The 21435-nt window shown below is 45.0% G+C and overlaps 1 long non-coding RNA gene across 1 annotated transcript; it reads left to right on the top strand.

The window, feature by feature from the left end:
- The first annotated feature begins 19307 nt into the window (after nt 1-19307).
- LOC147194899 (uncharacterized) lies at nt 19308-21062 on the top strand. The gene is made up of 3 exons (XR_015102863.1): nt 19308-19449; nt 20015-20091; nt 20161-21062. It is a non-coding gene; the product is annotated as an uncharacterized LOC147194899 (long non-coding RNA).
- Nucleotides 21063-21435: the final 373 nt, after the last annotated feature.

The following is a 21435-nucleotide window of genomic DNA, read 5'->3' as shown; positions in this document are numbered from 1 at the left end:
AATATCAAGACTTTAATGAAGTCGAAACCTTTCTCTTCAACTACGACTCTCGACACCACAAAACCGAACGAGATGTCTCGCTCTCATTTTCTTCCCCCGTTTCCCTTTTGCAAGGTTGCCTTATTAGCCTGCTGCTTCTCGTCACTCCCAGACTCAGTCATTCTTGTGTTTGTCTTGTAAGTCCGTTTGTGTGTCCAGTGGGTGCGCAGTGGAAGCCACTTCGCCTCCCCATCATCACCAGAACATCTCTCCATAGTTTGGGCCTAATGAGCCACAAATGCGGCACAACCGCTAATGACGGATCTCTGTGTGTACTGCCGTGTGTGTGTGTGTGTGTGTGCCCGGCTGTGTAAATGTCTATGCTTGAAGCAACTAAAGTGCTAGTTAGCAGTAGGGGTGTGTCTCCGAGGAGCTGGTTTTGATTCGATACGTGCCTGATGTGAGGCGTGAGGGGTCGTCGGGTCAGGCCAATTACTTCCTTGTTGAGGGATTGGTCCCCTTTGATTCACGTATTCCAAAGGGTACCCCGCTTCCAACAGTCCTGCCCGGGGGGGGGGGGGGGGGGGGGGGGGGTCAGTGAGCCCCGATTAAGGAGGTGTTAATTGGAGCATGTTATTTCGACCAGCCAGGGATGCGGAGGCCGTATGCGTCTGCAAGTGTGGCTACGGACTGCGTATGTGTGCTGCACGCGGTCCAAATGAGAATGGCTTTCAAATGCCTTGATGTTCAAAATCAAAGTCTTCAAAGGCTTCTAATCGCGCATTAGCATTTTAACCTCAATTACGATGAACGCCCAGCTTAATTTTTCTTGTTGTCATTCTTGTTGTGATTGTCCCTTTCCATCTGTGACATGACCCACCGATTTGAATGAGAGCAAGCGCCGCACTTGTTTGCCGTCAACGCGGCTCTATTGTGCCCACATTGGACAACAATTCGCTGTCTCTGGTTTCACAATAGATAGATTACATCTGGATGCAGGAGTACATACACAAGTCAACAACCATGGGGCACATTTTCATTTTGCGACCCCCCCCCCACCCCCACAAAAAAAAAATCATTGGAAGACTTTCAGAGGGCCGTCATCTGTAAACAGCCATTTTCTACAAAATGAGAGTTGCTGTGCGCCTTCTACTTGTGTGCGTGTGTGTGTGTGTGTTTGTGTGCTGTTGACATGGCATAATTTGGTGTGTGTGATGAAGTATTGAACTGAGCAGTTTCTCACTGGGCTCGTTTAACTTGTCATAAAAGATATTCCCTTTATTGGCTTGACCTGGCGGACACACGCTCACACAGCTAGCACTTAGCGTCAAGACCCCGACCCCCCCCCCCCCCAACACATCCCCCCGCCTCTCCCCGTTAATCCACTTCTCCTGGGTTTGGACTTTACTGCTCCCTGCTCGGACGCGTGAGCTGACCAGGATCGATGAATTGCTGACAGGAAAGTCTGAATTTAAACTGCAGGCCAATCTCGGCAGCGAGAAGATCGAGATGCCATTGGAGAAAAGTGGCAAGGTTGATATATTTGATATGTTTGCTCGGTTTGCTGTTGAGTAACCATTTGCAAATCTGCCATCCCCGAGAGAGCCCGTACTTCCCAATGATGCAAGTTTATTCTATTGCCACTAACAAAGAACAACAGACCCAGAAGTTGTTTTGTTCTTTTCGATGTTACGATGAGTGTGGATATCCTCCTTAGTGCGCGCACAAGCTACACTGAGTTTATTGAGCCACGAAGATATAAGCAAAATCATCCGAGATTTCTAAAACGTTTTCTGACACATCTGCGGTGTGGCTGCTTGCAATCTACTGTGTGTACTTAACCCCTGCATCAAGACGAAAAAAATTATATTTTTCACCACACACACGATCTTCTTTGTCGTAGAGATCACATAGCCACTAATCCCAATACCAGATGATATGGCAACATGACCATTCGTCCATCCTTCACCTCCCCCTCCCTCAGAAGTCGCCACTTTGCTTACTCACGCGGCGGCTGCGGGCCCTTTTCTTTTTAAGCAAGACAAATTGGAAAGAATAAAAGCGTGCGCTTGCACAGGCTGCTGGTCCCATTGCCTTTATGTCAAAAGGCGGCGCAGTGGATTATCAATCATCCAAGTGGGTTTTTTTGGGGAGTCTGCGGACAATTTTCCCAAAGCTCAAAGTGCTATAAAACAAAACAACAGCAAATATGAGCAGTGACTTCTCACAAGTACAAGAATCAGTTCTAAAATCTAAAATGCGCATCAATGCGAACACTATCTGACACTCCATGGGCCAGATTCAAAACCCAAACAGATTGAGAGCCGAACGCGCCACTGTAGAAATCGAGTGTTTCCGTCGACAACAACGGCTCATTGATAAACGCCTCACCCAGGCACACCTTCTTACATTTTCTTCATCAAGGTTTCAAGCTTTCCACTCCTCTCCAAAAGCTCTCCCTGACGTCTTGGCTCTCGTAGCTTTCCTGCCTCCATCAGGTCTTAACTGTCCAAATGCTTCTACCAGGATATGCTTGTCCATCCTCACAACCGAGATCCTTGAGGATTTCCTTCGGCCCAGGGCCATCGCTCCTTTCACTCTCCATCAAATCACTTGATGATAAGTCCTTACCCAGGGGTTGATCCCGTCACTCGACATCCACGGAATGCCGCTTTTCCTATTGCCTCTTTTTAACAATCAAATTGAGAGATATGGACCCGGCACATGGATGCCAACGTGCAAGCTCAAGGTCGATCTGGAGAAATGGCGGTTTCGCTTTCTTCCAGGGGAAAGCAAGCACCAGAATACAGAGAAGATGGTGGCAACCCCTTCAGGTTTAGCCTCTAAAATATGCACGCACACGTATACTGTACGTAGGTGGCACGGTGGGCGACTGGTTAGCACATCCGCCTCACAGTGCAGGGACTGAAGGGTTCGATTCCGGCTTCCGCCTATCCTGAGGGGAGTTTGCACGTTCTCCCCGTGCCAACGTGGCTTTTCTCCGGGTACTCCGGTTTCCTCCCACATTCCAAAATCACGCACGGCAGGTTCATGAATCTCTCTAAATCAGTGGTCCTCAACTAGAAATGCTGTAGGTCCACTTTTTATTTTTATTTTTATAAATAAGACCAAGGTCCGGTCCCATGCACGGCGGTCATGGGGAGCAGGGCTATATGCCCATTTAGTATGGTCAAGCCAAGCTTATACAAATCAACACTCCTCACAACACTCCAACCAATAATGGGGTGCATGAAAATAACAATTATTCACTTTGCCAGTACACAGCAAATAATGAGAGGTATTGTGTTGAGGCACAGGAACTCTTTTATTTAGTTAAGTTGCGCCTGCTTAATAATAGAACTGGCCATTTTTACTTTAACTTTGTTAAACAGTAGTTGTCTTTTTTCCCCTTAATTTAACAAAAGCAAAACAAAATACTCATTTTACCAAAATAAATACTAAACATGAAAACAAAAATATCCTTTTCATTTGTACAATTCCCCTTTTCACATCCCCTCTGAAATCACTGAAAAATATATCAGAAGAGGTTAAGAACCATTTGAAATACTGACACAAGGGAGCACAGGAATGTGCCGTGCTGTTCTTCCACTAAAGGTGAATGCAATGTCTGAGGCATGCAAATATTATTTGAGGACGCCATTGGGATGTTCATTTACCATGTTGCGGTGTTCTGCTGTTAAACAGCTGCAAAGATCCCCGGGTAGACGGGAGCAAAACTGCACACAATCGAAACCTCCCGCGATTCGTCTTGTCTAATTGTCTGTGTGCGGCTCTCCTGGGCTGAAGCTGTGAGCACACTGTGGCGTCTGTTTCCTGACACAATCATCCATTTTGAATGCGTGTGTATTAGGATAGACGCGTGCTGACGCTTATGTATGGGCACACCTTAAGTTCAGAGGAGCCAATCAGCGCATCGTTATCGCCGACATGCCCTGCTCAGCCAGGGTCTCCAGTTAGTCAAACATTATACACACACAGTCGCGCTGCTGCGGTCCTCTGCGATACATCTGTTAGTGCACGCAAAGAATACAACGGATAATTTTAACAAGCGATCGCGGTAATGCGCAGATTATAGTCCAAAAATATAAAATGTATAACGTAAAAATCACTTTATAATTTATTATTTTATACAATTTGCCGAGGGTCCGGACAGAGGAGGTCCGGACAGAGGAGGTCGGCGGTCCGGTCGTGGATCGCTGCTCTAAATTGTCCCGAGGCGTATATGTGAGCGCGAATGGTAGTTGGTCCGCCATGCGCTGGCATCCAGTTCAGGGTGTCCCCCGCCTACTGCCCGAAGACGGCTGGGATAGGCTCCGGCACACACCCCCCCCGCAACCCTTGTGTGGATAAAGCGCATTAGAAAATGCATGGATGGATGGATGAATATACTGTACATGTCCTTCTTTACTTTGTTGTGTTTCTTCAGAGAAGGCTCCGAAGGTGTGAATGTCACACATGGCAGTCTATCTTGTCATCCATCATCTTTTGCCAGCATGAACGTGTCATCTGTATCTCGACCGGGCCAGCGCATTGCTCTTCTCGGCCAGTCGCCTTCACTGCGAGTCATGGTTTTTGAGGAGGAGCGGGTGGGAAACAATGCGGTGGTTAGTGAGGGGCGTGGCAAGGGGGAGAGAAAGAGTATGGAGAATAGACAGAAAAAACAAAGCCAAAAAAAAAAAAGCCCTGGAGTGGAACTCAATAGAGGGGAAAGTGTCATGTTGACAAATGTAACACCGTCTGAGCTATTGTGGTGCTTGCTTTACCACACTTCTACCCTGCCCTATGCTAAATAGCTGCCCGGGTGAGCGGGCATAAACGCAACCACGATTCGAACAGGAGCTGCTCTCTCACTAAGTAACAAGAGAGAGCAAGCAACAGCTAAGCAACTTGGTTCTGACAGAAAATGAGGGGAGATTAATCTAGTCTGGTTTACCTTCTCTATTTTTTGTCGTTGTTGTTTTTTTTTTGTTTTTGTTCTTGTCCTGAATGCAAACAAACTGATATTTATCCTCATTACTAATTAAGCAACAGTAATAAAAAATGCCATGTGGGAAAATTGACGACGTTGTTTGCAGACACGCACTCAAGGCACCTCATCTTCAAGTGTGTGTGTGTGTGTGTGTGTTTTGTGATGTATGAGCACTTGCTGTGACATCAACCTGCGAGCCATTCATAATGGAAGCAGGTGAATAATAAATGGTTGTTGTCTCGGGCCCAGGAAGGCTACGCTGTGCCCTGGTGGCTGTTTGAAATGAATAGGAATTAGTGGACTAAAATGGTGTGTGTGTGTGGGTGTGTGTGTGTGGGGGCGGGAGGGGTAAGACAGAGATAGACACTTTAGTTTCCAGGCACAAGGGACAACCATCTATTAGACAACAAGGTTGATTTGTGCAGGGATGTGCGTTAAAAATAGAACATGACACGGGAATCTCTTTTCCTTCGAGATTATAAACATTATTCTTATTCTTACAAGGTCCTGAAACCCTTTCAGAAATTTAAAAAGCAAAATAAGGCAATCATATATTCGCAGGACGGCACAATTTAAATGTAAACACGAGCCATGATGAAAATGTACAACGCAAGTCTTGGCAACGGGCGGCCTATCGGCCGACAAGTGCATCGCACCCCAAAAACCCAAACTGTGTGGAAGGTGAGGGAGGACAAAAATACTGAAATACAAACAAGTTTAGAATGCTCAAGAGTGCTTCATTGCCCTGTTTGACAAAAGAGAAATGACGGCGTATGATGATTTCCACAAGACAAAAAAAAAAAAATAAATAAATAAACTGGTGAGATGGAAAAACAGTCGTGCCATTTTAACTCATTCACTCCCAAAGACGTTTTTAAACGTCTTTTCAGACTTGGTCCAGAATTGGCTGGTACTGAATGAGTTAATGAGGCCCATTCGCCAATGAGTGAATGTAAAGAGTAATTCAGGACATTTGCATTTGAGGCATCACTCTTGACCAAAGCAAAAGTCTTCCTCAGCCACCGAGAACGCATGTAGACAAATTGAACTCGAGGAAAGTGTGATGCCAGGTCATTCTGACTTCGGAATGAGTTTGTTTTCTGCACCCGCGCGGCCCTTTGCCGACTGTTGTGCTCCCTTGGCACTCCACTCATCCGGATTCACAGATCACGTGAGACAAGTGAAGGAAGGGGCTCAATCTGGCATCCCTCCTCCCATGCATGTGTTTCGAGACCGACTTTCTCCTTTGTGGTTGCATTTGTCAAAAAGAGAGCTCATGTCATTGAGCCCTGCAGAAAGCTTGGTGTGTTTTTGAGCCCGCCGAGTAGAAAGTATTTACAGTGCTTTGTTTGCGTAGATGAACGATTTGTATCAAAACTACGACCATCTGCCACAATCAACCATATTTACGCGTAGTATCAGGCAACAGCAACAACCCCCCCCCACACACACACACATACAAACTTAGCCCATCAGGTAGTACGATCAAATCATTCAAACATCAAGGCAAAAACAAAACAAAAAAAAAAAATCAAAACATATATGATGCACAATCATCTATTGCACTCCAGGCTTTGGAGACGTCTGTCATTCAAATATCTGGCGGTCTCCGTCTCGCACACGCACGCACACAGGCAGGGGGCAATGCTGAAAGTTGGTGGTCCATGTGGACATGCCGTGCACATCTGACGTGAGAGCCATCTAACCCTTCAGGACATCTTCCGTTAAGGCCGGCTTGTGCGTGGCCGCTCGGCAGCTTTCTCCGCGAAAAGCCGCATGAGAGCGACTGGCTGAGTGACATGGACTTTCTGACTCAAACTCATAAGTATTGAAAAATTCAAGACGGGCCGGCTTGTCATTTTGGGCTGCTAGGATGACAAAAATCTTTCAATACTTGCTCTCGTTTAGGAGATGAGGGGAAAAAAAACAAAACAAAGGTTTTCAATTACCTCGAATCTGGCAAAAGGTAAATTTTTTGATAAAAACACAGATGTTTGCCTCCAAAAGGGTACTAGAAAGAAGAAACACACACACACATTTATACAGTATGCCTTTGGGCTGTACTTTCACCTCCACTGACATTTAACTAAAAACCAATCTCCATGTCTGCCATCTATAGTCCCTAACCTCAGGGCTAGCGGGTGCAGAGTGGAATGGATTGTGTGTGTGTGTGTGTGTTGGGGTGGGGGAGAGAGCGAGAGAGAGGGCGAGCGCATCAGGATGCTCATTGTCCCCCAGGTGAGGTGAAGGTCTCCGTCCCCTCCTCACCATCCCCATTGTCTGAACACAGCGCTGCGAAAATCACGCCATTGAATCCAATATATAATCCGAGAAAACGTCCCCTTGTCATCGCCGAGCCATAATCCGACAGGAATCGGAATTGGAAAACTTATACAAGAGGTTAGGCAGCACAGTCGGTGTGCCCCGGGGCCTCGGCACAAGAGTGGGCAGAAAGCGGGAGGTGGGGTGGAGCTGGGGAAGGGTGAAAAAATGCTCGAGAGGAGGATTGTGACGCGAACGGGATTCATTCTCGGTTAATGACCAGAAGGGAAACCATGAAGGGACCGAGTGTGTCTTGCAGTCTCATGGTGTCAGTGGTCCACTCGACTGGACTCGATTTCTCCTTTGTTTTTGTTTTCATCCCTGCAATCTGGAGTCACGCGCAGCAGCTGAACTGCTCGCCCAATAGCCTGCGGAATCCCAATAACAGTTTATACTGGACAACAGCCCACTCAAAGGTCCAGTAAACATGTAAACGTGTCAACATGGCTGTTTCATTATTCTCTGTGCAGAAATGCGGCGGGTGGGTTTATTTGGTTTTGTTTTTCTACAAGAGACAGGACTTCCCTGACACATTTTTAGGAGCATGGATGGATGAAAAAGCTAAACAGGGAACAGAGAGCGATCAAAAATACTAAATGATCAAAATCTCCCCCAAATCAAAACATAACATAACAAACGTGACATACCGAGAGAACTTCAGAACAGACCCACTGAACCGACAAGGACGGTACCAAACCAGGAGACGAAATACGAGCAAACTGACGAGACAACAAAATCACCACAAAATCTTTTTTTTGTTGTTGTTGTTGTTTTTTTTTTTTAACTCACCTTTCTCAAAAGGACACTCTTGTGGCATTGATTTTTGTTTGCCCCGCTCTTTCTCCAATTGCTCTTTTTCCTGCCGGTCTTTTTTTCCTCCCTCATTCCTTTTCGTTTGTCTCTGTCATTCCCCCCAAAGCGCTTCCTTCATCTCCTTGTGTTTTCGTCACCTCTCGCTCATTCTCTTTCCCCGGCGCGCCTTCCTTCCTGCTTGTCACGGGAAGGCCAACGCTGTCAGGGAAGTTTTCCCAACCTCCTCATCCTCTCATTTTTCATCAGCTCGCTCAAATAGCATACTTACACACACACGTGCACACACACACACACACACAAAATGGGCCCGCTCAGCCCCTCCCGCTGATCTGCTGTCTGTCCGTGGTGCAAATGCATTTGTTCAATACCTCCAGCAAACAGATTAGCGGGCTGTTATCAGCGACAGGGTGACGGCGATAATGGTTTTCACCGCATCTTCCCTCTGCTACAGATTAAAACGGGGCAGGTCATCCAGCGCGAGCGCACAAACACACGCACGTCCATGTTCACCTGAAAACACACTTTGAGAACCAGCCGATAATTCCAAGAATGTTTCTATACGGGTGATGTCAAGTCACAGAGGATCATACGCTAACGATTGACCAAGAGCAGGATGCGGCAAACCGTTTTCTTGGGCTGTTCCTTGAACCCCCCCCCCCCCCTCGTATTGTATCTCGGCTCACCGTTGTGTTTCCTTTCCGATCCATTGTTGCGGGACAGGGCCAAAAGATACAAGAAAAAGTCGGTTTCAATCTGACGGGCCATTGTTTTGGGTTTTTCACACAAGCGTAAAACTGGTCCGACACAAACAGGTTCTCTCTCAGCGTGATTTACTGTACTTGGGGGAGGACCTTTGTACATCTTGACAAGCAAGAATCAGAAATCTGCCGTTAACTAGTGAAAAGTAAACCGTTTGGGTTCAGGTGAGCCTTGCCCAAGAATTTCCTTTAATCTGAGGATTGGATGCAGCCATGATTTCAGATTTTTTATTTATTTTTTACTCTCATGTGGCCCAATTCAGATTTCCACCCATCCAACCATTTTCTAATCCGCTTCAGGACGGTGGCGGGCGTGCCGCGGCCTATCCCAACCGTCATCAGGCAGCAGGCGGGCGGCACCCTGAACTGGTTGTCAGCCAACCGCAGGGCACACGAACAAGCACTGGTGCACACAATCACACCTAGGGACAATCTCGAGGGTTCCGTTGGCGTGGGAGGGAACCGAAGTACCCACGCAGGCACGGGGAGCACATGCAAACTCCACACAGGAAGGCCGGAGCCGCAATGGAACCCGGCGCCTCCGCACTGTGAGGCGGACTTGCAAACCAGTCGTCCATCATGCCGCCCCAAATCAGACTGAATGAATGAAGTCTGAATCAATTTGGTGTTATGTCTGATTGATACAAAGATCACATTCGTATTTCTCTTCATTAAAGATGAAAGATGAAAAAAAGTGTTTCATTTTGTCAATAGAAATCTGATATAAATCTGTCTTGAATTTTTGTGAACGAGTATTTGCGCTGGCATGCGAAGGTTACTTTTTCGTCAGGGTCCCGAAAAGGTCGCAAACAGTCGGGGAAGGTTGCAACCCGTTTTGCAGTTTGGAACATACATTGATCAAAACGTCTTGGCGACAAGAACAACTTTTCACTTCGGAATCAGATGGCAACATCATCAAATGTGGATAAAGCGAAGTCCTGCGAATACTTTTCCTGTACGTCGCTGGACTGAAATTGGCCGGCGGTGTAAATGCAGCACGATGCGGCTGCAAATTTATCATCGGGACGTGAGCGGCATTACACTGTGGATTATTGACTTTCCAATCACAATGGTTAAAAATGGTTAGACGCGTTTTGTTATTGCTCTTGTACTGTAACGATTACTTGTGTTGCACTTGGCAATAAGGCTTTTCTCCCCTTGTAATCCCCTGTAGCGCCCGGGCCATTTAATAATTAAAGCCGACGAGGACGCTCTGTATTTTATAGGAGTCCGCTGAGGCGTTTTATCACGGTTTACGATAACCCACGATCACATTCTAGACGGTGAGTATTACATGTTTCAAAGTGTAAGATGGGTTTTTTTCCCCACCGGTCTGCATCCAAAACAAATGCGTAGACAAAGTAGCGACAACATTTTTCAGAAAATTCTTGTCATCGTTTCAACCGTGAGAGCGGCCGTCCGTTTCTGCCGTTTGGCGCACGCACCGCAGCGGCGGAGATTGAAGAAGAGGAACAGAAAAAGAAGTCGAAGAAGAAAAGGCGACGTGATTCAGACTGAGACGTAAAAGAATAAGATGGCTGACCCCTATTTGACAGACCGATGTTGAGTGCGCTGCATGTCAGAGTGCAGCCCATATAACGGCGGCAAAGGGTCACGGAATATTTTGTTTTCTGCAAGACTTCAATTGGACGTGTATTCAAGATAACTATTCTGCATCCAGACAATGGGCAAAAGGTGTGTTTTGTGGAATAATGTCATGTCTATCAGCATTTGTGTTTGTAAATATGAATGTGAAGTATGATTGCTAATTATCTGTAGGTGTCATGAAATGTGTTTCAGCTCTTTCAGTGATTAGGCCACGGTTATGGAGACATGTTGCTTGCAAATCAACGGCAGAAATCATCAGTAAAGTTTCATTCTTGCTCGGGAGAGCGACGATAAACGTTCCTTATATTGTCGACAGAGTGTGGATAAAAAGTCTGTTTCGAATTTACTCCCACTCCGACCGACCGACTCTCCTTTCAAGAAGAAATGCAACCTAACACAAACATATGTCATGTGAATAAAAGGCACACAGACACACCCCCATTGCAACCCCCGCGACCGACTTGAGACCAAGTCTGCGGGCAACCGGTCGATCGCGTCCACACCAGCACATCACCATCCAGTGGCGCGCCGTGCATTTCAACCTTAGGCCTTCAGTGACGTCACATACATTAACGCAATACAGTATAGGCTCATCAGTCATCAAGCAGCACTTAATTTCAGGAGCATTTAAAACCATCAAGTATGCATTCACAATTAAGAGCAGGAAACTAAATTTATAGATATTGTCAAAAATAAAAAGATGATTTAAAAATACTAAATAAAATGCCACCCAAATTAAGTTGTGTGATCTTAAACAAGTCTGTCCAATAAATTGCGCAATGTCGCAGTTTCATATAAGACACCAACCAAACAAGAACAAAACAAACTATTCTTTGAAAATAAAGTTAACAGATCATTTGCATTTTGAGAATTGGCTATACGACAGCAAATAACTGACGATGTTGAGCAGCTGAGATTGAACGAACTTTAGTGCACAAAGGTGACAACAATGCGCCATTATAAATTGCAGGTGAGCAGATTTAGTTGATACATTTTTGTATCTTTGTCATTTTATTTCGTTACCATTAATTTAATACTAACGAAATAAAATGACAAGAAGAAATGCAAAATAAAATTCATTTACTCACCAATGTAGTGCCGGTTCACTGAGCTGCACATCTACGCGAGTGTCCCCAAACGTTTTTAAATGCACCGTAGTTTGGAAGTGCCCAGCCGTGCTCTGTATCCTTGCTGCCTTGGTAAATCCAGTGTGGTTCCAAACACCAAATCGGTCCGTTGCAAGCAATAGGCATTCCCAGCAGTGCAATTTGCAGCGTTTCTCAGAGGCTGTGAGCCACGGGTACCGTTCATAATTGCTCGTCTGAAAATGACGCACAAACCCTTTTCCTTGCTGGGACAGGCTAGCTAGCGCAGGAGTTGGGCAACCTCTTCGCACAATATCCAGCTTTTCGTGGAAGGTCCGTCTTGAAAATTGTGTGGAAAGTAGTTCTGCAACCAGATCAACGTCTTCTTCTTCGGCCATTTTGGGTTACAATGCAGTGATAGCGCCCTCTAGCAGGCGCTAATCCAATCACCGAACGCGCACGTCCAGTCTCGACGTAAGGCTGGCCCCGGTGCGCAGACTCGTGATCTGATTGGCTATTGCAACCTGACTGTGCCCGTTCATTTACAGTGCACAGGGGCCTGCTCTGTTTAATCTGAAGGCCCCGAGCAAGTTTAATCTACCTGGCAACACAAGCTAGCTGAAATATGATTGGTTAAAATCTCTACCATAATAAATAAGTTATTTAACGAATGGCTTTCAATGTGATTTAAAATAACATTGAAAGCCACTCGACTAAGTGGAAATAATGTGACGTAAAGAATACAGAGAATAATTTTGTTTACATATTTATGAAAATAAATGAATTAAATGTATGTTATTGTATGAATGTTTAGGCCAGCAGAGAAGGCCTTGCTGGCCCAGAGGGTCCGCCACTGTCACCATCTTTGGAAATCAGGAGCAACAAGCCTCCCGAAAGCACGTGCAATCTCTTGGCGCCAACGCTAACTTAGTGCCCATCATTTAGAACCACAGGAAATTTGAGTGAGAGAAGAGAGACGAGAGGGACCCACCGTATTCCCAACTTCTCGCTTACTGCCAAGTATTTTTTTTCCCTTCGGAAAATTGTCCCTTTCACTTGCCATTGTCTACTCCGTGTAAATCTCCCTCCGTTTGTGTGTCGTCCGTGCGTGTAAGAGAGGAAGCGCTCGTGAGAGGCTTGTGTGGTAAGATATACATATTTAATGAGAGGGAATGAGATGCGGGTGAGAGCAAGGTCAGGGGTGACACCTGCACACACGTAACGCATTAAACATGCCTCGCCGCTCGTAGACATTAGAAAGTGTCTGTGCTGTATGTAAAGGTCCCCTCAAAGGAGCATGTGTGTGAAACATGGCGTCATTAGACGGCCTGCGTTGCATTAAAAACATTTGGTGGCTTGTAAGAAGCCAGTCTATAAAAAGAGAACAATGAAGAAAGGTGAGCGTGTGAGGGGTATGGAAATGTTTGTTCTGCTCCAAATGCTGTCTTGAACACTGCGCGCGACGTGTGAACAATTACATGCACGGTTGTACCCACATAAATTGACAAGGCAGACCTTTTTTTGGGTTTGTTTCATTCTTTTTTGATGGCGACCGGCTTCTGAGCTCCGCGGACGTGTGTGGTGGAGATCACCGTATTTCATTCATAATTCTGACAACAATGTGGGAAAATTCCTCTCAATCAATTCGGTGAATGAATTTTTATTATTATCACCTTAAAAATAAGTGGTCGACTGGTTAGCACGTCCGCCTCGCCGTGCAGATGTGCAGGATGCAATTCCGGCTCCGGCCTTTTGATGTGGAAATTGCATGTGCTCCGCATGCCTGCGTGGGTTTTCTCCGGGTACTCCGTTTTCCTCCCACGTTCCAAAAACATGCCGACAGGTGAGTGGAGCACTCTGTGTTGTCCCTGGGTGTGATGGTGAGTGTGAATGGTTGTTGTTTGTCGATGTGAACCCTGCGTTTGGCTGGAAACCACTTCCGGGTGTACCTGCGCCTGCGTGACAATCAGGGTATGTCAGCATTTTCGCATGCGCCGTCTACGAAAATTGGGCTCACTTGGATGAGACTTTACAGCTTCGACATTCCGGTCATTGCATTGATGGAGTTCTTATCCTGGAAGGTTGGGGGAACAGACCAAAAATAATAATAATAAATTGAACAAACCCTATCATACGGTCGTGCTGCAACATATAATTGCAAAAAAATCGAGATGCTGTGTGGATAGCCAATTTCTTACAGCAGTGATCCTAAAACAAAACTCCTGCACAAACTCGCACCCGAGCGACTTTCCTTCCCTCTTGTTTTGCGCACACTTTTCCATTCCCCCTTCACCTCATCTTGCAATTTCATCATTTCTTCTCCTCTCCAGGCCATTTCACACCATTTCTTTGCACCAGGTTCCCCCTCTCCCCCGTCTACATCTATCCCTCTGTCATGGCAGCGATGATTATGACTAGTGAGCATAATGCATAGCCATGAATAAGACTGTCCGCTTGATTGTGATGTATAGTTTTTCATTACTGCTTCCCAGCCCCTGTCATTAGGCAAAGGGCGGCTGGCGGGAGAAACCTTGTGATGGGTTGCTCGGCTATCTATTTATCCACTAATATTTTAAGAAAGAACAAAATAAATAAATAAATCCCACACCATGTAAGGTGGCAATTAGAGTTTTAGAATTTACATATGGTGCGAGGACCTCTTAAGTTTTTCATGTGAAACAAAGATGAAGGTGTGTGTGAATTTAACGCATCTGTATGATCTAATAATTGCTGATCAAACAGCATTTTAAAAAAATATTTTATGTTTACGTGACCAAAATGGGCATCTGTTGAAATGAAATCATTTGTTTTCTGTCGCGTATTTCAAATGTGCTCTTAACACAACAAGAAGAGCTCAGTGTCATTTTAAAATGCTGTTCAGCAAACCTCATTTACTCCATTTATATTGGACCCATTTTTTTTCATCCAAACAACATATCTGAGAATGTTGCACTTGTGCAATATCTTTCCATTACTCATTACAAGAGCTCACCAACTTGACACGAGCGCTGAACTAGCCGGGATCCCTTACGATCCAATTTGGTGATTAATAACTATTAGGTAAAAACAACACACAACTGAAAGAGTGCGAGAGAGGGTGCAAGAGTTAAAATAATAGGGTCAGCAGGTGAGTTTAAAGATGATTGACTCATATTCTTGCAAGAAGGGACAACCACCATAAAGCAAAAGCAGCATACTGTGTGTTTTTTTTTCAAAGTATACTTCTCTGAGCATTCGATGGAAAACTCGCTTAAGTCGCAAGGCGCTCAGTTCGTGAGATTTGAACTGATGTTGTCTCACATTGCAGGAAGATGGGCTTGTCTGACTTGGTCTTAATGAAACTGCAACTACCCGCCAATCCTTTCTTTTACTTCCTGTTTTGTTTTGAATAACAGGTGAGAGAAAGGTTGAGGATCTGCTTTCTCTCATTTCTCTGCCACCCCCCGGCGCAGGCGTTCTGTCGACCAATGTGAGCGGAGTCCGCGCTTGTAAATGAAGCCGCTGCGACTCCCGACCAAAGCGGCACTCTGTTCAACATCCGCGGAAGGTAGGAGGGCATCTTATTTCCAGTATTGCCATATGGCATGGCATACATGGTTGTGTCCGCTGCCCTCGCCGTGCGCGTGTATCATTGGGCAGTCTTGTCCCGAGTTGCCACGCGTGACCGTTATCAAGTGATGTGTTTCATGCACATCCATGCATCCGTTACCTTCCGCTTATCCAGGGTGGGGTCGTGGAGGCAGCGGCTCCAGCGGGGAAACCCGGACTTCCCTCTCCCCAGCCACTTCACCCAACTCAGAGGAGAAATGTGTCTTGTCTCGCCGGTTTGGGGCTTTGTCCCGCCTTCCATGTATTTGTTTCCAAGTATGTTTGACTCCCAGGCTTCGGCACTTCAGTGGTCTCACAGCATCTTCAAGAGAATACGTTCTGGGTTGAGGCTGCGGTATTGTTCTCTGATGAATGCTTGGACGTCATGCCTCCGCACAGCTGCGTCCTGCTTAGTCACTGTCAGTAATCATCTGCGAAATGTCTACTACATATCAGATTGGGTTGTTATTCAAGGAAACATACTTTTGCGCACCGACAGTCACAGCCCCGTGTGTGATCTTGACAAAAACACGCCATGACCAATGACAAAGGAAGCACACGTACAGAAAACAAGCAGGATGTCAACCTGCCGGCGTTCTTTGGAAGCTGACCAGAGAGAAGTTTATGATTTTTAACTCCTTTATGCATATAACTACAATGGTATCCTGTACTTAAAGGGACAGTGTCAAAAACTGATTTTTCACTGTTCATTATTTTTTTAATTAATTCATTTCAATAATATGCAAAAAATATGTTCAATTACATCACCGTCTTTTTTTTTTAATGTAACTGTGCACTCCTTATATTTTATTAGTTTGGATGTTTCAGTCATGTTTTGTTTCTGCTGCTGTCATCGGTTTGTGTTTGTTTCGTGACTTTGGGTTATTGCGGTTTTTCCAAGCTTTGTGTTTTTCCATCGTGCCCCTGCAAGTGGCTTTTGTTCATACGTTTTGTTCAGTACTCCCTGGTTCTCCCGCCTCACAGATTTTTTGGGGGGGTTTTACCATCACGTGCACATGACAGGTCCAGTGGTTTATTATAAATGCGAGTTCCGAAAGAAATAGCTAATGTGTTTGTTTCATTGGTAATTGCTCCACAAACATCCGATGAAGTTGCCGCTAATGTTAAACGAATGAGAACGTGGGGGGTTGGGGGGGGGGGGGGCGCTTGTTGCTCTGAGCGTTACATTGTAAGTGCTGACCTGTTATTAGGATACAATGTGTAATAAAACAGCAGATTTGCTTGGAGAATGTTGCCCTCCACTCTCGGAATGGCCGACTGGCGCTCTGGAATCTATTAGCCTTTGTGTAAATGGCTTGTTGCTTTTACACACCCTGACTCTGGACCGTAACCGCTCACTTTGTAATGAGTGCCGCATTTCTGCCAAAGAAGCGCCGGTTTACCCCGAGCGTGCACTCCCTCACACAAATACACTCACACAAACACACGGGCGCACATATTTAACAATTAGTGTGTTTTAAGTGATAAAGAAATGATGCAAATGGTCGAGGAGCGCGAGAGCCGCTCGCTTATTCAATTCAAGCAGGTTCCGGCACCATTAGCGTATCCCCAACATCTGACTTAATTAGGAGCACCCGCGGAAGAGGGATGAGAGAGACGAGAGAGACAAAGACTTTTAACGGCATCCATTCGCCTCATAAAGAGGTTATTAGGAGCAGAGGCTGAAGATGGCCGCTAATGATGTGTTGGGGAAATTAGGCCGATCAAACATTAAAAGCCAAAGCCCCCTCCTGTGGGCAGAGAAGCAGCCAAATGGGTCAATTAGAGCCGTATTATTTCTCTCTTTCTCTCTCCCTCGCAGGAAAGGCAAAACAAGAGGCGGCCGATCTGCATAAAGTGTTTATCAAGACAGACGTGTCCACTTAGGGGCAATCACGCTGAAATACCTCATCCGGCTTGATGAAAACCAGGGGGAGGGGACAAATTGGGAGGCCGCGGATCTCGGTGTGTTTTGGGTTAACTAACGGGACTTTTGATTTGTCGCTCCAGAGTTGGAAAAAAGGTTTGGATGTCCTTTGAATGCAGAAAGACCGGACGGTCCTCTAAGGTAGACCAGCATGGGTGACGTAGGGCGTGACATCGGCGGGCCTCACGCATGATCAACACAATGTCCGAGTAGTTATCAATTACAATAACAAGAATAGAGGTAACTGCAAAGGCCTTGAAGATTGTTTATATATATATATATATATATATATATATATATACAGTATAGTCGCAAACCCATGTGTAATACCACAACCTCCCACCTCACCCTTCCATTTTGGAGTTGTTTTTTTAAAAGTAAAAATAAAGATAATTTTGCATCTTCTCCTTTGCGTTTCAGAACTGAAAAGAGATGGAAGGAAATAAAGAGAGAAACTGAGCGAGAGTGAGTGTGTGACAGTGAAAGAGAGAAGGAAAGTGTAATTCTTGGAGTGAGTTTGAAATAAATTAGCTCTTAGCCGTTCAGGGTTAGGCTAACATATTAGAATTTTCCATCTGCTTGCTGTAAATCATCAGCCAGTCCGCTCTGCGCAAAGGGCAGGCTGCTCATCTCTCAACTGGCGGGACAGATTGCATTACTGAGCAATATACCTTTATTTCCCCCATTTAATCCTCAAGCGCATGGGCCAATCAGCGCGCAGCTCATCCTGAGACGGGCTGTATACGGCCAATTGAACATGGAGACTGCACACATGAACACACACACACACACGGTAGCACTTTATGTATTTTTTTTGGGGGGGGGGGCAAGATTTTGGACAATTGTTTGCACGAAACACCCCGTACAAACGCATTGATTCACATGTCTCTTCTTTCTTCAAGTAGCAGTATCCAGCACGTTTCTTCTGCTGCATCTGTAATCAACCTTGATACTCACTGCTGTTGTGGCCATTGATTTTTCTGTTGCACATGTGGGTGAAAATTGCACTTTAAGTTACCCCGAGTGTTAAATTAATAATGAAACCACAAGAGTGCCCTCTCCTGACTTTCAATTAACACCGCCAGGATTAGAGGGGCTGGATGGAGCGATGGATGAGGAAAAAGAAGAGAGCCGGAAGGAGAGTGAAGGACTAGCCTCTATGACATCCATTCTCAAGGTCTGGGCTTGATCGATTTTAGTGTCCCGTCCTTATACGAGTCAGTTAAAAATGAAGGTATTGCTCCTGAAATCATCTTGATTGAAAAGCTGATTCATTTCCTTCAAACTGCATCCATTAAATACGTTTGTAGCGAGAGTAACAAAGTAAACAAGCAGCCAACATTGTCGTCCTGTGTGGAAAATATGGAAGATGGAAAATATGGCGCAAACTACTGGTAAGCATCGTCAAGATTATTCAACCACATTTGTCAGCATTCCGATGCTTTTTTTTTTTACTCTTCTAAAGTGTGACAATATCGAGTACTGCGTGTTTTAATGTTCAAAGTATCCAGTCGAACAGACCCGGGAAGTTAAACCCATAAAGCATATGGATAAACAACAGGCCTTTGAGAACACAAGACGTCTGGCAACGCCCACACATGCACACACACACACACACACAGTGCTGGTTCAGTCTGACCTCGCTTTCCCATCTCTCCGTCAGGGGAAACACCTGCTTGATGGAGCTCTATTTTAGGAAAGTGAGAACATCCAGCAGCCTTTTCGGCCTGCGTGTGTACGTGTATGTGTGTGTTTGCCAAAATAGGAAGAGGAAGGTATTAGAGACAGAAGTCTGAGCCTATATGTTGTGTGTGTGATTGAAACCATGTTGAACTGTTACCTCTGCGTGACTGCTCAAACACCTGCACCCTGAGTCATGAGATCCCTTCCTGAAAAAAACCCCACAAACAGATATCTTTCAAAATAAATAAAGCATGTGAATGTAAATTTCCCCAGTGTGGGACAAATATAGGATATTTTATCTTATCTTATCTTAATAAATGAGTGCATATTGTTGTCGCATGGTATGAGGTGCCGAGAAGCCAAACGCAACATTTACTGGACTATTTACACACACACACACACACACACACACACACAAACACAGGGCCCAGGTGCAATGAGAGTCTGTTGTTATTCTCTTGATGTACTCCCCAGCCCAATGTTTTCAGATCATCCTTGCTGATAACTTCCTGCTTCCTGTTTCTGACTCTGCTACTTCCTTCCTACTAAAGCATGTGGACTCTGGCCTAAAGATAACACGAGCAAATATCTAACAGAACCTTCCAAATGTCCTGCAGAGGAGGTTTGGGGGAGGGGGCGGTGTAAAAATAATAATAATAATAATAATAATACATTTTATTTTTCAAGACACCCAAGGTAAGGGGAGCAAACTTCTCTTTTCTATATTTCACAAGTTATTAAAAAAAACTGGACATATGGAAAGATTTGAAATTTTTATGAAGGTCGTACACTATCTAGCCATCCATCCGTCCATCTATCCATCAATCTATCTGTCTGTATGTCAGTTTGTCTCTCCGTCCACCTAGCTAGCTAGCTAGTTCTCTCTCTCTCTCTCTCTCTCTCTCTCTCTCTCTCTCTCTCTCTCTCTCTCTCTCTCTCTCTAACGCTCTGTCTCCTGAAATCATTTTTTTACATCATTGAAATCATTACAGTATTTATTTTGTGTGTAGTTACTCTCTCAACTTCACTCACTTGATAAATTCAATAAATAAGGGCCAAACAAGATGTTTTTGTATGTACCGTATTCACATGGGTGATTCATCAGCTGTCTCGAGGATGGTTTGCCACTGTTTGTCGATGAGAGGAAGGACAAGGACAGTTAAACCGCATGAAATGTGGGATGCAGCACAAATTAACTGACGCTAATAGACTTGCGGGAAACGGCAAGACCTCACACTTGTGTCTGTTTCCTTCTCAAAAGATTCATGATGCCGATGGTCACACAGAACCGGACATGGGCGCTATAGTTATCGAGGCTGGTTGCAGTTTGAACTTCAGGTAAACCGACAAGACCCATTTTGGATTTCCTCAACTCATTCATTCTTTTCCTGCCTTCCTCTGTGACAGACGTACCTGCTGGATTGGAAATGTGATAGTCATGTTCAAAGCCTGGCCTGGTGCTTGCAGGACCACACGTCATCATTTACTAATGAATGAGTGACATCTGCTGGGGGCCTGCGTGCCAGTGGATTGTCATCCAGGCGGATACTCACCGGGAAACACGTCCCCTCACATCCTGTGCTTTAAAGAACAGAAACGTGATGGAAACAGCGGCATTGTAGCAAATGAAGTGGCTGATGAAAGTACAGCACAATTTAGTGAAGCTCAAAGGTTCAACATGATGGAAACACATTTTTAGCCATGTAACAGTCACGAGCTTGTTCCGTGGACCAGTGACACCGAATTTTCGCAAACTCGTGCCTCGTATAATTACGCAGCTTCTCCTGGCATCGGCATATGCACTCCTCCTGCCCAAAAAATGACTTGTAAATTCTGGATTTTGAGCTTTTTCTGCATAGGCCCGATGTTATATTTTCTTTCTCTTTTATATATTTGTAGGTATAATTGCTCATTATTAGTTATTACAAATTTGTATCATGTATCAAGACAGCCTACTCTATGCTGGAGAGGAGCAGACAGCTGTACTAAATTTAATTTACCAACTCATGTCAGTTTGGCTATTCTAACGTCTGCCAACTAAAAGACAATTTTGACCAGAAAACAGCATCGTATGGGATATTTTCTTGTTGGACTATAATCTGTTTAGCCAGGAAGTGGACGAGTCATAGATAAACAATTTCTGAAATCTTCAGACCATTAAGTGGAGGACCAACAATGTATCCTCATCCAAAGTCACGTTTACCGTCGTGCGATTCTAGATCTGAACTGAATGACACATCTCATTGAAGGTGCATCCATTTGATTTAAAAATGATAAATGTGCAGTTTCACCTGTGCAAAGATCTCCCATTCCATTGTTTGCATCGTCATTCATCGGACCCCCCCCCCAAAAAAAATGAAAGGGAAAAGGAGAGAATATCGACAATCATGTGCACGTTGTGTTAGACTCTTAATAGTCCTCAATATTTATGTTGGGAATTTATGTGGGGAGGTTTTTTGTTTTGTTTTGTTTTGTTTTTTTAATGCCCAAATTCCGTGTGTGTCTCAGCTGGAATAACTTCCTCCAATGCAAAGCAGGCGAGCAAATGACAAAGAAAATGAGAAGGCTGGAGCAGAGGTGATTGGGGAGGGCTTGTTTTGCGACGCTGGTCCTCCCTTCTGACATACACGCTGAACACAAATATCATTCATTAACAGTAATATGCCATCTTAACACTGATGG

The sequence above is a fragment of the Hippocampus guttulatus genome, chromosome 14 (assembly GCF_054856545.1).
Source record: "Hippocampus guttulatus isolate MCC_2025c chromosome 14, RoL_Hgut_1.0, whole genome shotgun sequence".
Classification (NCBI taxonomy): domain Eukaryota; kingdom Metazoa; phylum Chordata; class Actinopteri; order Syngnathiformes; family Syngnathidae; genus Hippocampus; species Hippocampus guttulatus.
Note: the sequence above shows the minus strand (reverse complement) of the source record. Positions and strands in the feature narration are given on the sequence as shown.